Source organism: Pleuronectes platessa, chromosome 18 (genome assembly GCF_947347685.1).
Source record: "Pleuronectes platessa chromosome 18, fPlePla1.1, whole genome shotgun sequence".
NCBI classification, from domain to species: Eukaryota; Metazoa; Chordata; class Actinopteri; order Pleuronectiformes; family Pleuronectidae; genus Pleuronectes; species Pleuronectes platessa.
The window spans coordinates 14,940,516-14,956,636 of record NC_070643.1 but is presented as its reverse complement, the minus strand read 5'-3'; positions in this window follow the sequence as shown (position 1 = coordinate 14,956,636).

Sequence of the window (16,121 nt, the reverse complement as noted above, 5' to 3'; positions counted from 1 at the left end):
TACCATCCTCCCCCACGCTCCGCAGCGTTAGTGGGAAAAACGAGTGATCGCAAAAAACTTTGGTGGCGGGGGGGAACCCTGACGGTCGTCAAAATTCCTGCGTCTCCCACTTGATGGTCGCACGGAGGAAAAAAGGAAACACAGGTCTCCTGCGATTCGCATCATCCTGCGGCCGCGCACACAGGGATCGACTGTGTGGGAAAACAATCTTGGGAAGTGGAGCAGAGGACAAAATGGGGCCTTTTCATGTTGTGCATGTGGTTTGTGTGGCTATCAGTAACACACTGTCAAGGCTACAGTGAGTCAAATAGGCTTTCTCACCACACATGCCCACCACTTACGGGGGGTGGGGGGGTGAGGAAGAAAAGAAGACTTTAATTCAGGGTAGAGTGATTTATTTATATACTTTTTTGCCTGGTTGTTGAGCTGCTGACTGACGTAGCTTGGCAAAGACAGACGGGAGGGGCAGAGTGAGTGGTGGGGTAGAGGGGAGAAGGTGAGGGAGCAGGTGTGAGGGAAGGGAAGGAGAGAGAGAGAGAGGGAACAGATGTAGAGAGGGAGACAGAAAGGGAGCAAGAGGGGAGGGGAGGGAGAAAGAGGGAGATCAATGGCTGGTCCCTAAATAACGGATGTTAGGGGCGGCAGTCTTCCGTTGTGTGCAGACACTGGCAGTTAACCTGTCTCCACTGCACAGGAACACACACACACACATACACACTGACACACAACACACACTCCCTTATGGCCTTTCCTGTACTAATTCTGCTTCGCTCCCCTGGTTGGTCTGGTTTGAGACGTGTCGGCTCCCGACTCTCAGACTGCCCCTGTGGTCAACAAATCCCAAAAAGCCTACTGGGAGTTGTGGTTTTAAAAGGCCACAGTCACAGTCAATCCCCCCCCACTCCTCACTCTTCACCCCTTTACTGCGCGGGCGTGTAGAGTTGATGCCCAGCCCAACAACACTGCCTATAGCTGATGCGTCACGAAGAGACTATTGGTACGTCATTGCTTGTTTTTATTGGCTGCCATCTTGGTAAACACTTGGTAAACACTTCCCTCCTCACCTATTCTTCCTCTTCGCTGTCAGGCTTCTGAGGTCAAACCCAACGCTTAGCCTCAGGAATCCCAGGAATGCCGACGCGTAGACACACACACGCCTAATGCCACGTCATTGTCGCCATAACACATCTCTCTCCTATTGATTCAGTTCTCCTCCCTCTCCCTGCGTCAATGTGAAATGAAAGGGACGTGATAGATTACGATTGATTATTTTTTTCTCTCGCAGAGACGGCGAGTGTGAGCATTTTGCTTTCAGTGCCACACTATGATTGATTGCTGTCTGTGAACCCCCCCCTCTTTGAGGAGCGAGTGGGTGTGCGTTGTGCGTGAAGGTGTTAAGTTTTCCGGGCGTGATAAACTCGTTGCAGATCATGGTGAACTTGTTACACCTGCCGAGCCGAGATAAGGATGCACACAACGAAACGCACACTGGTGCACGTTAGATTGTTTTATTACGTGCCCCCCCGCCTCCTTGTGGGCGAGCTGTATGAACGGCAATGTGAAGTTGAGGCTGATGCAAAATGACATTTGAGTGAGAGATCCATGTAAGTCATTATCTGAAGCCCAGAACGGGCTATACCCCAAAGAAACTCTCTTCTCTCCTCTGCTTGTCATTTGGGAAGGAGTGGAGGGGGGAGCAGGGCAAATCTGGAATGAAAGTTCTCTGTCTCCACGAGCTATCATCACCTGCTTTCAGATATACACTGACGTTCAGACTTTTTCCGAATGAGCTGCATGTAAAAATTCAATTGAGCCGCACATTTTTTGGAACTTTTCCATAACCAGAAAATTCCAAGTCAGCCCATGTGAGAAAATGGTGCGCGTATGGGTGTGTTGATGATTTTCTAACTCGTGACGGATGCACGACTGAAAAAACTAAAAAGATGATTGGATTAAAAAAGAGATTTCATAAACGTAGAGAGGCCGATAAAGATGTCAACTTGGAACGATGACGAGATCCGGGAGCTCTGGTGTCCAGGGGCCACGGCAGCGTGCTGTCAACCAAATCACACGATTTCCACAGCGGAATAGATTCATCATGTCCAGACCGGATCATCTTGATATTTTCCAGAGTTCATGTCTGAGATCAGTTAGTGCAGCGAAATCGAAGGCAGAATTGACTACTACCTGACTACTGTGGTTTCAGTCCCTTCTTAGTCATGAGGTACAACAGTCTGGCAGCAGCGTGCATGAGCAGTGGAATATCTTCTGTGCACAGAAACCTGTCTGAGTCTGTTTCTCATAGCTCGATGACGACATGCCCACACAGCAGCTATTAGCACAACTTCTTTCCCCTCCACACTCGATGCTGTTCTTTTCTCATCTCTCTTCCCTTACTTATTCCATCATCATCACACCCCGACTCCCCTGCACATGAATATTTCCTCGTGATAAACCTCCTTCTTGGTTTCATAAAATGATGACGCTGACATGGGAGAGTGATTCCGGGGATTCTGACTCAGACCCAGATTCTCTCATCAACCCTCAAAACTTGCATCACTGTGTCGTTTTCTCTCTCTCTCTCTGTGTGTGTTTTTTAAATAACCGGAACAGGTCACTGTGCCATGTCCGTGACCCAGATTTGAGTCAGCTAAACGATTTCCTGCATGTGACGCAGCAGCTCCTTATCCACAAGAACGACATCATGGCTTTGTTGTGGTTGTTGTAACGGCGTCATTTTCCTGAGACTCAACACGAGGAAACCCCTGGAGGTATTTCCCCCGACGCGGCATCGGGTCGATGATGTAACGGGGACCGCTGTGACGTGGCCAGACAGAACGTTGTGCGGAAACAAAACCCTGTCTATGGTTTTCGAAATGTGTTTTCTGTTTTCATTATTATTAGTACGCTGCAGTTTCCCCAGCTGAAGACAGGCAGTAAAAAGGCCCGTGGCGGGGTGGGCTGCACCGGCGGGGACAGGGCCGGGGTAGAGTTTCAGTGAAGGGACGAAACACGGCCAAGTTCTTTTGGGGGGATATTAAACAGACTGCTTAAGCTCGGTCTGCGGTGAATATCTAAATCTCACTTGTGGTTGGAGGGGGCTTCTGTCTCTTGTAGCTGGTCTGAGTCACAGCAACAACTTTGTTTCGAACTTGAAGGCGGAGATGACGCCCGCTATTAATCCCTCATGGAAAAGATTTTGTTCCTCCCTTCGAACAGTGGTACAAATAATGTGAGCCAGGCCAAAAGACAGACACCTCGCCTGTTGAACCGTCGCAGACTTTTAACCAGACACTTCATTCGACCCGTGACACGAACCTGACCTCACGCACTCCCTCCTCTCCCCTTCCCCGGCTGGTGTTTCTCTCGGCCATATCAAAGCACGGCCTCATCTTACTCACAAGTGACACCGCAGACATCGCATAGGCCTCCTTCTACCGTTTCATTAAGAGCCCATTTGGCCGGAGTCATTTCGGAGGCCCAATAAATTGTCCACATAAATCTGGGGGGGGGGGGTTGTTATGTGGTAAGGACGCCATATGAAGTGTTTTTATGACAATACGCAGACAGCCAGGAGTTGAACTGGCGAGCCGCGCTCTCTGTTTCTAGTGTGCGCTCCTCGTCCCCCTTCCCCAGTGCTTACACATCACTCACCCGACCGTGCTCCTCCGGTTATTTAGGTTCGCCTTTGAGCTCGCTTTGATCCTGCCGCGTTAAAAACCCCAGCCCCCCCCACCCCGCTGCACATGGCCGATGATTAAATCAAGGGGTCACGGAGTTTGGTCCAGGGAAGTAGTCTGTGTTGTCGTATAAGTCTACGAGTGTGTGCGAGCACGAATTTGTGTCAACGCAGGGGTTTGAGGCGGAGGATTTCTAATAATAGCCTTTGTAAATCTGTTTCAACAAGCCAGTTGGGCAGTGAGGCGAGATTTGCAGATATATGGGGAATATGCCCTTCCTGTCGGACCAATGGAACAAGTAGGAGATATCTGGACACTCCGTACCGGGGGGGGGGGGGGGGGGGGTATATGCAAAGGGAGATGGATGGCCGCAGCTGGAGCCAGCGTGTCTTGTCCACGTTTTTGGAAAGTGGGGACCCGCTGAGGTCGGAGCTGGAATGCGGTTTACACTATGGTGCGGAAGCGCTGATGCTCTTATATGGATTTATAGCAGGCAGGGGAGTGTTGAGTGCAGAGAAGGGAGGATTATTCTAAAGCTTTTTGTTGGCTTTGGAATGTGAAATGTTTGGATCTCCCTCTCTCCGAGCTGCAGGGGAGTCTGGAGTGTCCTCTGAAAACATGCATCTTTCTTAAGGGATGGTAAATCAGGTAGTCGCTGAAAGATGGCTGAGTAACGAGTTCTGTGAAGCAGATATACGAGTCTTTGACTGGAGCAGGAAATGCAACCGGGACAATGAAACTGATAGGGCTGAGCTTTTTCATGCAGCTGCCCCTAAAGTTTACAAGTGGAAAACAGTCTGCACCCTATGATATGAAACTGTTTAGGTTTAGTGTTTCCAAGAGATCTGGGGTAATAGACCAATAAATGACAGGAATTCATGGAGAGCCATCTCCATACCTGTGTTTCTATATATATATATATATATATATTTAAGGAGGACTTTTAGTGACTGCTGCTGATATTGGGGAGTAAAGAAATGCTGGTGCAGCTAAATTGGCCTATATATCAGAGGCTTGATATCTGGGTATTAATTTTACCATTTAAAAAAAAAAAATACCACTAAATGTATAGAACTTCTATAAAAGAAAATACACATAATTTTATTGTTTAATCAGTATAATTTGTTTACATATAGGTGTGTATCGGAAAACATTGTCGATACAGATATATCTTTATATGAATTTGTCAGGGCTGATGGCAATATTTGGGAGTTTAAAATTTCAGATGTGTGATATTGGCCTATATATTTATTCAATTCTTTTGCAATGATTGCTAAATTTTAATTATCACACCCTCATGACAAAGACATTTTATTTAAAGTATTGCTTTTACCATCAACTGTGTTATGATAAAGCAACTATATTATAAAAAACACAAATACAACCAAATATATAGAACTTGCATTAAGAAAATAAACATTAATATATAAAAAGTAAACATAAATGCACATCGTTTCTGTATTGTTGTCCGGTCAAATAAAAGTCAATACCGATATGTCAGTCAGGCTGTAATGTATTTGTGTGTTTTTCCCCGGGCTGTGTGTGAACGGAGAAACGGTCAAAGGTACCAGCTGTACTGAACTGAGGTGTACAAGATTTAAAAAGTAACACGATCAGAAGAGATGATCTGTTTTTACTGTTTGTGTGTTTTAGTGAGGCTGTCTGAATGAAGTGTTGTGTACTTGCTCAGTTGTGTTGTGAAGAAGCCACATTTGCTGGCTGCACATCAAGATCACTTCTCCTTCGCTCAGACCCGATTCCTCTCTGTCTGTCTGCTCGTCAGCCTGACTCACACGGGTCCCCAGCACAGATGCCTTGGCCCACTGTGCGTGTGTGCGAGCGTGTTTTGTGTTTTGTGTGTGTATGTGCGAATGTGTGTTTGTGAGTGCACCTCCTGCTAGCTCTCAGCAGGACTGCCAGTCAGTCTGTGACTTTACTCCCACACATCTTTATCTCTTCTGCTTTCTCACCATTCCCCTCGCTGCCTTGCTTCCTCCTTCCCGCCTGTCCTTTCGCCGTCTTTAATATCCCAGCGAACGCCATGAATCACGTCCTCCACGCTGACCAATGAGGTTATAATAACACCGTTCACCATCTCGCCTTCATTTGCATGACTTCTATCTGCAGCTTAATCCATGTGGGTTGTTGTTGATGCTCGAGTGGAGGGACGGGGGTTTGGGATTTGGACGAGGGCCGGACAGAAATGTGTGTACTGGTTCTTTCTCAGGCCGCGCCTCCATGATGTAATGTCTGCCACGCTTACGACAAAGCTGTGAGATTGTGTCCCTATCAACTCGAGCTGGTGTTTTGGGGAAGTTGATATGAACGTCTCTCAGAGGCCACATCGTGAGCTTCCTCCCGTCAAACCAGTGCATCAGCACTCCTGATACTGGGGGGTGTCGACTCCCAGTAGAGCCACTGTCTCTCTCTGCTACAGCTACTGAGTACAAATAGAACGACAGGACATTTCGCACACACACACACACACATGCAGCCGTCTATCTCTCTCTCTCTCTCTCTCCCTCGCTCACTTTGTCTCAGTAATGCACTATCGACCTCTCCTCTACTTTGCAGACCTAGGGCTCTCCAGTGGCCTCAACCTGTTAAGTACACAGACGCGCACACATGCACGCCATGACCACACTGACCTTTCAGCTCTCAGAACGAGACTTGATTTCCAATAAGGGTTTGTCTTACAGCACTCCGCTCCCTCCATCCTTCCTCCAGTCACTGTTAATGTGATTAGGCTCGTGCGCCTGCTTCCGCCATGTTCTTTCCTTTTGTCTTCCCGTCTCTCCCTCTGTCACTTTGTCTCCTCCTGCCTCACCCGTGTTCCTCCCTTCTTGCCGATAAAGCTGAGGTAATGCCACGCTGGGGTTCTTCGCTGTGCACCTCCGCTGCAGCTAATTCACTAATTCACTTTATCAATCCCTCTCTTCATGGCGGACCATTCCCTCCGTTCTTAATCTAATCTGGGTTACTGCTGGCCTGTTCCTCCCTCTCCCCCTGTGGTCACTCCCTTTCTCTCTCAACACTCCCTCCACTGCTGGTAACGCTAACACAATGTAATTTCCTGTCTAAATTGGGTAAACGTAGCAGGGCCAAAGGAAACGCAGCATGCTCAATGAAGCTTAGAGGCCACTTTACCTGATAGAAGCCTGAGCTCTTTATCCCAGCAGTATTTGCATGTGCGTGTACATTACATTGTGGCTTTACTACCTCGTATTCCCCTTTGTTTACTTACCAATATGATGTATACGAGTCAATTATAAGTTAAGAGTGCTGCTGAACACGTGAGGAAAAGTGTGAGGGCCCTGAGAAAGCGACTCAACAATTCTAGTCCTCGACCTATTTGGCCACACACCTGTCGTGACCTTTAAAAAGCCTCTTGCAGGAGACCTGCTTCCAAATGTGGCTCATTTCTGAATATGCTGAATATTACTTGCCACACAGAAAATGCCACCAACAGTCAGTCGACACTTCATTTATCAAAATAAAACCCACGGCTAAAATTTTCAAACTTGGGAATGAAATTTATTGAAACCCAAAAATGGTTGCTTCGGCTTCACAGCTCATTCATCCCCTCCAGTGTTCACAAATCTCATTAAGCGGCGGAGGCCCCCCATGGTTGGTGGGAGTAGTAGAAGCATATCCAGCTTTGACACACAGAGAGGCAGGTTTCTTTTTTTTTTTTAAGCGGAGCCTCGTCAAGAACAGTCTGAGCTTATATTTAGCCGCCAGTTATCTTGATGTGCAGACTGGGAATATGAAGAGGGCATTAACTGGAAGGTGGGGCAGACAGAGATACGGTGAGAAATGACAACCAGGGGGGAGAAGGTGACCTCACTTAGGAGCCCTCTGTGGCCGGCGCCTCCTGGAGGTTCCTGTTTGTTCATCTCTCTTTTCCTCTGCTGCCCCGCTCCAACCTCTGGCAGCAGGCGCCAGGCTGGCAGACTTCGAGTGTGTGTAGCACGTGTGTGTGTGTGTGTGTGTGTGTGTTTGTGTGTAAGACTGTACCTATATTCAGTCGCTGGACAGGAAATTGTGGGCAACTGGAATCCCCTGCGTCTCCTTAACCCGGGGGAGGGGGGGGCGGCGAAGGTAATAGCGAGAGCCTGGCAAGAGATGGAAATTGCATGCTGCATTTTCATTTGGCGGCCTGATCATTTCATTGCATTGTTACTGCAGGTATTGCAGGGGGGTGCGTTTGTGCCTCCTGCCAGAGTGCATGTCAGAGTGAGGCCTAGTGGAGTCAGACGGGGAAGGGCATGTGTCTGGGTTGGAGCGGGCGAGGGAGAAACAACCCCGACTCTGTGAGGGCCAACAGCCTATTTGGCCCGAGAGCTTCAGGCTGTTCCCCGGCCAGCCGCGTCTGCCTACAGCAATATTTACAACCATTTCTTGGCAGGTGAGAATAATTGAACATGCATTTGTTATTTGGCAAACAAGCATCTGGCTGCCACGCCGCGCTCAGGAGAACGCCCCTCGTGTTGTCGTTTTTAACACTCCGCTAATTGGGCCGCGTTCAAACAGTGGTTGTAATGTGTTTTAAATGATCAGATGTAATGTTTTACTGCTGGACGTGTTGCTACTGGTGGAAATGTGACACTTACGGCCCCTTTTTATGCAATAAGTTACATTTGGGTTCACTCATATTTTATTCAAACTGACAGCTGATGTTGTTATTAATGTGTAGGAATTGTGTTATGTCAGGTGTGGTCGATTTCATGAGTTTGAACGTCACTTTCTTGGATAAAGAGGCTGAAATCATCCGGAGAAATGTGCAGAGAAAAGATTCTAGTTCAACTTTTCCACTTCTTGCCTTATTCTCATCAAATGCACGAATGACTCGGCTGGAATATTTTTAGGAGAGGAGGCAGGGAGTTGTACCTGCACGAGGGCCGGCCAATATTTCCATGTCGTTGTAGATATTAGTAATGATTGGAAGGCTTGTGCACAGCAGGGCTTTGCTTTTTCTCACATGTAATGGCTAGAGGCACCACACTTACATATGGAACAGGTTTTAATGTTTTTATAATGCAATATTATAATTGAATTCCTTATTTCTTAGCTCTTTTTTTTTGCCCCCTTGTGATTCCAGTGCTGCTCTGCCGCGCTCCCTTCTCTCTCACTCCCTCTTCTCCTTTTTCAATCCACACTTGTAAACGACAGAAGAATTAAAACCATTGACGGCTCCTCACTTAGCTAATACAGGAAAACGATTGTGAGCATTTGCTAACAGAACACGGGCTTAAATTAAATGGCACATTTTATGAGAGCTCAGTAAATCACGCAACCAGATCTCCGGAGATGTAAAAACACAAGCTTTCCTTTAAATGGTACATTGGGCACAATTAAAGGTGCTTAACACTGATGGCACCTTCATTCCGGGAAAGGTGGCGGATGGAAAACTGCTCTTTATGGCCATTCAGCCAGAAGTGAAGTGTATATATATTGTGACTGTGTGTGTTGTTAACAGGAGCCTGGTCCCTCGTAACACTTCTCTGCTGTTGTGAGGGTGAATGGGCCGTTTTATCATAAGCTCCGTTTGCGAGAGAACGAGGGAGACGGGATCGTGAGGACAGGGTGTCACTGTGCCGTGAAGCCACCAGGCTGTGCGGGTGAACCGGGCCAAGAGCAACAGCTGACCCACATACAGCTCACAAAGAACCACACACACACACTCGCTCTCTTTCGCAACAGCTCGAGGGGAGCGTGGTTTTCTACTGACATAATTTTCACGAGCGGACCCACATCAGCTGCAACTGTCTGTCCTCTTATACCCCAATGCTTTGTGCACTCCTTTTTCCTGCTCTTGCATCTGTGCGTCTCGGGAGCTGTGGCACGGGGGTCTTCAAAGCCCCACATTGTTCTCGCTGCTCATCGGCTGATTTCATGTAACAGGTGCATTCCTCCGGGAGGGGTAGAGCGGGAGCGTTTTTTATTAAAACACATGAATCAGTGAAGAGGCACGGTGCTGCGGGGCACAGGGACGAACATGCGCTCTGCTCCCTCCTATGTTGGATCCTGACAGGAAATGAGCCAGCGTCAATAATGAGCGGAGCGGGGGCTGGCGAGTATCAGGACTGGGCGTGTTGTGCCTGGCTCGGTGTCGGTTACCAGCCTGTCCAGCGATAAGTGAGGTTGCCATGGTTGATACTGTGGGTCTGAGTCATAAAATGAGGTTTGGCCGGATGAACAGGTGAAACAGGAAGGCTCCTGTCCACATGACGCCATTATCTTGGGAGAAGTCATGGTCGGTTGCTAACAGAGGCGGATGGGGGGAAACGGGGTTGGCACCCAGGAGTTGTGACAAAATAATTTTCTACTTATTAAAGCAGCAGTTGTCACATGTGAAAGGCCATATGGAAACTGTTTGGTCAAATGTATCCCAGTTGTGAGTAGATATCATTTTTTCCTGACCCATACCAATTCGGATACCTCGACTTTTAAAACCATAACAGCTGTATACTGGTAACCCTGTATAGAAGTCAGGATTGCTCTCATTGTTGTGTGGCCTGGCTCAGGTGAAACCCTTTAGAAAACAAAAGCATACAGCGAATAAATGCAATCGAACTTCTTTTAATATCTAGTTTGACTGCATAACTGAAAAATAACTCAAATAAATAACTTGAGTTGTTGAAAAGCTGGTTAAGTGCAGCCACTGTGAGCATCCATCTGTTTTCTATATAAGCTTTACCCCTGTGGGTCGCAGGTGGCAAAGAAGTGATTTCTGGTAAAAGAAAATGGAGGTTTTATTAAGGTGAAACTATATTTTGAAAGCACTGGTATCGGATCAGTACGCCGTTTTTTGGTTCTATCCGAGACATAACACAAAAGCATAGTCGGGCCTTCTGTTGTAACAGTTGCGTTTTCTATCTGGACACAGTCAGAAACACTAAAGTATCAATCTGAAAATGATGCGTGCACTCGATGTGAAGCTGTCGGCTGTGGACAGGGAAACACTTTCAAATCTAAGGAGAGATTACAACACGGCCTAAAACATTTGACTCCAACGGATATTTATTTCAAGGGATATGTACTTGTACAGGTCACAGCGTGCACACAGACATCTAGCCCTTTCTCCTTCTCTTCCCTCCTTCCCTCTCTCCCCTCTCCTCCCCTCCTCCTGCTGAGTCTGTGGCAGGTTAATAAAATAAACATACATCCAGCAGTGGAGGTGGCAGGGATGTCAGACTCCCTTAGCTGTCATCATCCACGTGCGAGTGTTTTTGTGTGTGTGTGTGTGTGTGTGTTATTTGATGTTTGTGTGTGAATCTATTTCCAACACAGACTGTCACTTTTAGCCGGGCTTGTCTGTCAAAGCCTTCTCTCAGTTAGCCCCCCCCCCCCCCCCCCCCTCGGAGCAGCGGAGCCCATATGGGACCGGGCATTAGCTCCGGCACACTGTGAACCAGTCCAGTTAATGGCTGTTCATCCGACTTCGCTGCTGTAATTCTATCCTAGTGAGTTAAAGAAAGGACATCCTCCCGTTGGAAAATGATGTGTTCCCTGTCATTTGATAGCTCTGACTTGGAGTCGTCTACTTTATTATTGTGTTTTTAAAGATCTTCAAATTGAATATCCTGAGAGTGCAGGGAATTAATAACTACCTGCAGTATGTGTGTGAAGCTAAAATGTGTTTAAAGCTAGATGCAGAATACTTCCTGAATATTTTCTGATATTTAATTTAATAGTTTGCGGGGTTTGAACTCTCCAAGCTCACCTTGGGCATTTCCCCCTATTTTATTTCATTCCACGGACCAATAAGGAGATTATTCAGTAATGGAAATAAGTGTTAGTCGCGGCCCCGGTGTGTATTGCTTTGCACAGTGTCGGATTTGTTGTAAATTGATCAGGTCTTACTGTACCTAGTTACTCTTTCTTTGGAGATTAACTGCGGAGGGGATGGTGAGGATTTGAAATAGTAGCGTGTGTGTGTGTGTGTGTGTGTGGGCCCTTGTCCTCTAAAGGCTTTATGGTGTGGGCCAAGCACAACACAGCTGCCCACCCACCCAATCTGTCTCACACAGACACACAGACATTGAGAAAAACACATGCACGCACGCACACACACACACACACCACCTCTCTCTCTCTCTCTCTCTCTCTCTCCCTCCCTCGCTCTCTTTGAAGTTTGTCCCAGTCCAGTAGAGTGGTACAGGGTCAGGATGGAGAGGAGGATTAACGAGGCCCCTGGTATAGACGGATGAAAGGATGGCGGGATGAATGGTCTTTATAAAGAGTGTTAGATGAGAGGAGCGAAGGCCAGGTGATGACGGCCGGGAGACTTTGGTTCTAAAGCAGACATGGCGATAGAGAGCCCACATCTGAGGTTCAGATTAGAGGCGGGATCAGTCCCGACTCCGCTGATGTCAGCACCAGGGGCCTGATGTACTTCTCTGTGGTCGTATTTACTGTAGTGTTTAATGCGTCTGTTTCACCTCCGGCTATCGTTGGATGTCTAATGTTTCTTTGTAGGATAAAATCTATAATTTAAGATAAACCTTAAAGGTTTTCTTAAAGGTTTTCTCTGGCTGTTGGGTTAGATTCCTACCCATTCCTGCGCTGAGAGAAATGGCGTCCTTTTCTTTCTGTGTCTTTCATACGCTCAAAAATGATATGCACGCCGCACACTTGCAGGAGCACACAATCCACTGTGCCACTACGCCACCACTCGCCTGCGCGGCATTAAACAGACAGTGATTGATCTACGGCATGATTGTTTATTTTGCAGTGCTGTCAGTGATGGATGAAGATTTGCACGCGTTTGAAAAGTCTCTGTGAAATATGGAGCGCGGAGAGCGGGGGGGGGGTTGTTTAAAATCAACATCCCCCCAAGGAGAAATCCCAGCGGGCTTGTGGGACAACCTATCATTGTACCATCACCTCTTTCTCAAATGAAATGCCCCCCATAGTGCAGCGGTAAATCTGCAATTGTCATTTTAATAACTCTAAGGATTGTAAACAGGTATTTGTCTTGTGGTGTAAATGGTTTGAGTGTCAGTCGGGCTGAGCCTCGCTTAGTTTCAAACCAATAGTTTTCCATTCAAATATCAGACTATAGGCAAAGGTGACCGCATCATCACTTGCTAACATCTGGCTTTAGTCCGCAATGGCAATGGATTAACTCGCCGTTCACTCCCAGGTCATATGACTCTGCGGTAGAGACAGGATTTTATCGGCTCCAGCTCTGAAACGCTGTGATGGAAACGTGACACCTGAATGAACGCGCTAATTTGGCAAGACGGCGAGGTGAGAGAGGGCCTCAGGTTTCTGTGCATTCGTGACATCGAATATGACCCACCATGGGAAAACCAAACAGACAGGCAACCCCTCAATTTGCAATGGGAATGGAGTCAATCGCTTTTATGTTGCGGGTTTGCCCCCTTTTGAAATTAAGAAATTGAAATCCCCTTGCAATTAGGTGTGAAAGACGTATTTCTGTCTAATGCACCCCGGAATTTCTTTAACTAAAAATGGGCAAGCAGAAATTCCAACCTTCTTCTTTTTGGACGCTCTAAAACTCCAGATTACTGGAGGGCGGGCCTAGATATAGCATCAGTGATATGTCTCAAGCTAAACTGTAGAAGTGTGGATGTAGCCTTTATCTGTATTGGCACTGCTGCAGCATTTTAACATGCACTCGGCAAGCACCCCATGTCTCTTTTAAATCCTCTGTCTATTGATATTCAGTGGGCCCTGTTGTCTTCGACAGATGCCAGTTGATTGCATTCCTTCATCCCGACACAGAGCACAGCAGACAAAACGTCCCTGTCCACAGATGAGAGCCTCCAAGCAGCAAGACATTTCTAACACCCTCTTCAGTTACCTTCCCCCAAGAGGCCAAAAACGAACCAGGGTGAATGAATAGAAAGGGGAACTCGAGGCACAATGCTTACCTGTCCTCCCTCCCTCTCTTCCTCTTACCAACTCCCCGGTGACATCCCTTCTTTTCTTCTTTCGCTGGCAGAAACTGTCTGACTCCTCCGATTCCTTGGCCCAGTTTGGCAGATGGCTCAGGAGTTTCTCCAGCCCAGACTCGACAACAAAATCAAAACCCAAATCCTCCCTTCTCTCTATATTGATATATTTCCTTTTTTGTCTCCCAAACTTGACTCATAACAGACGCCTCGTTTGTCTGCCAGTTTTTTGTAAACCATTGAAACCAGGCTTCCCCTTTTCTCACATTTTATTTCTCCCTTTTGCAAAAATGTCCGCTTTCACGTGCCAGTACATCTCTCAGATTCCAAGCTCATTTGAAGACAAAGGGAGATGGTTTGCGTCTGTTTTCCGGTCCCGTTTTTTTAAGCACCAACAACTTTTAACAGATTTCTCATCATTAGCGAGGGCGGGGTTCAGAGCGAGGTGAGTGCGCCTGCAACTGCGAGCTAAATTTGTAACGCGCTGCAGAAGGAGCTCTGAGTTGTGTCGTTCCCAGAGACACAAATCGAATTAGTAACTACAGTCTGGATTGTCTGCTGTTCCAATGACCAATCCAGATTTTTTTTAAATATTGTATCTGCCTGGAAATTGATAGATTAAAAGAATAGTTTCAAGGACATTGTTTTCCCAGCTTTAAAGGTTAGAAGCAATGATTCAGGACAACAGGGCTAATTTCTGATTTAGACACTTGATATGACGCTGGGACAGGAAAACCAAAGTTCCCATTCCACCTTTCAGTAGTTTTAAATTAGAACCATGTGACCATAACCTCTTGTGGGCAGAGGATTTGCGCCCCATCAGCAACTGAAAGGAGCCTCTTTCTTTTCTCCGTGCGGGTCTTCCACTGCACTTTGTCATGTAAAGAGGCCCTTATCGGGCTCCGGTTGGGGGTAAAGAGGCCGGGGAGAAATAGCTAACTGGATCCCTGGGGCCAGCAGAGATCCACGCATGATAAATAAGTGACTATGATTGACGGGTCCTTTTGGCAGAGTGGCTCTGGTCCGCCCACCCCTGTGTCTGCCGGCAGGTCAACTTTGACCCCCCCCCCCCCCTCCGGCCACCTGCTTGACCCTGACCCCTGACCTTTAGCTGGACTTCTCTGCTGAAAGGCCCAGGATATCCTTTGATGAGAAATTAGGCGGTTGATTTGCAAGTCAAATTTTGCTAGTGTTTTTGTCTTTGGTCGATCATACATACATTAACCATGATATCGTTTAATACATACCTGAATTCAGCTTATTCTTATTTCCTTCATTTTCCTCTCAATCCACTTCTAAGTTACAATGTTTTTTTTTCCACCTGGAAATATAAACATGACCTAATTTCACTGCTAAAAACATGTATCCATCTTATTTCAGCTAAAGATTTTTCTTATTTGGCCCAGGTACCCCACCTCACACCGACCCAGTGTGCTGCAATCTCCGCCCATGTCCTCTGGCTTTCCGCTGTGCTCCTACAGCGTTAACATTAGTAACGCGGCGTCTCATGAATAGCCGGCCGACAATGACAATTTAATGGACGAAACGAGGGCCGGGAAGCGTAGTGATTTCACACGGCCTGATTTAATTTCCCTCATTCGGGCTAAATTGGGCCGCAGTGATGGGGTAAATAAACAGAAAGCGTCTGGGCTGCGATATAAAGGAGCTCAAACGGTGAGACGCTCTGTGAGTAAGAGGTTGTGCCGCAAAGGTTGCTTTTTCCATTCCCCCGTGAACGACTATTGCTTTATTACATAGTGCTTGTCTTGCACTTTGCTCGTGGACCAACTTAGCCTTTTTTGAATGGCGCAGTAAATAAAACTGTAGGTGCTGGTGTGTGTGTGTGGAATGGCCCGTGAGCACGCTTGTGTATCACTACCTCTCATTACTCATTGTGGTTTGCAGCTTCATCTAACTTTATTGGTTGTGATTGGTAATTTTGGAAAGCTTGAAGTACATGAGATTAGTTTGGCTCCGCTCCACTATAGCACACTCGATATATATTACCACTCATTTAAGATTTTGCACACCAGTCACAGCTGCCATTTTTTTTCAGGGTTTAATACTGAAAGGACATGAGATGGTCTTCGCTGCCAGTTCCTAAGAAACCCTCATTGTGTGTAGTAAGGATTGCAGAGGTCATAAAGCAGCCATTTTGTTGAATGAAACACTCGGTCATGTGTCTGTGTTCGCGTGTGCATCTCCACTCATGCACTCGAGGGTACTGTTCAAACCCATACAGGATGAATGATATTTCCATACTGGGGCGTTGAAGACAGGATGAGGAACATTGTGTTGAGTGGTCGCAGAACGAGCGATGTAAAACAAAAGAGCGTTACGACACTCACACCCTCCCTCCCTTCCTCTCCTCTCTCCCCTTTGATATGACATTAGCTGAATGACCAGGAGAAGGAACAAAGTAATGAGGCTTTTTGCTTTTAACCCGCCCCAGAGTGTCCCTGTAGTTCAGTCGTCAGCTCCCTGCTGTTTGATGCAAGCCTCAGTGTCCACATGGAGT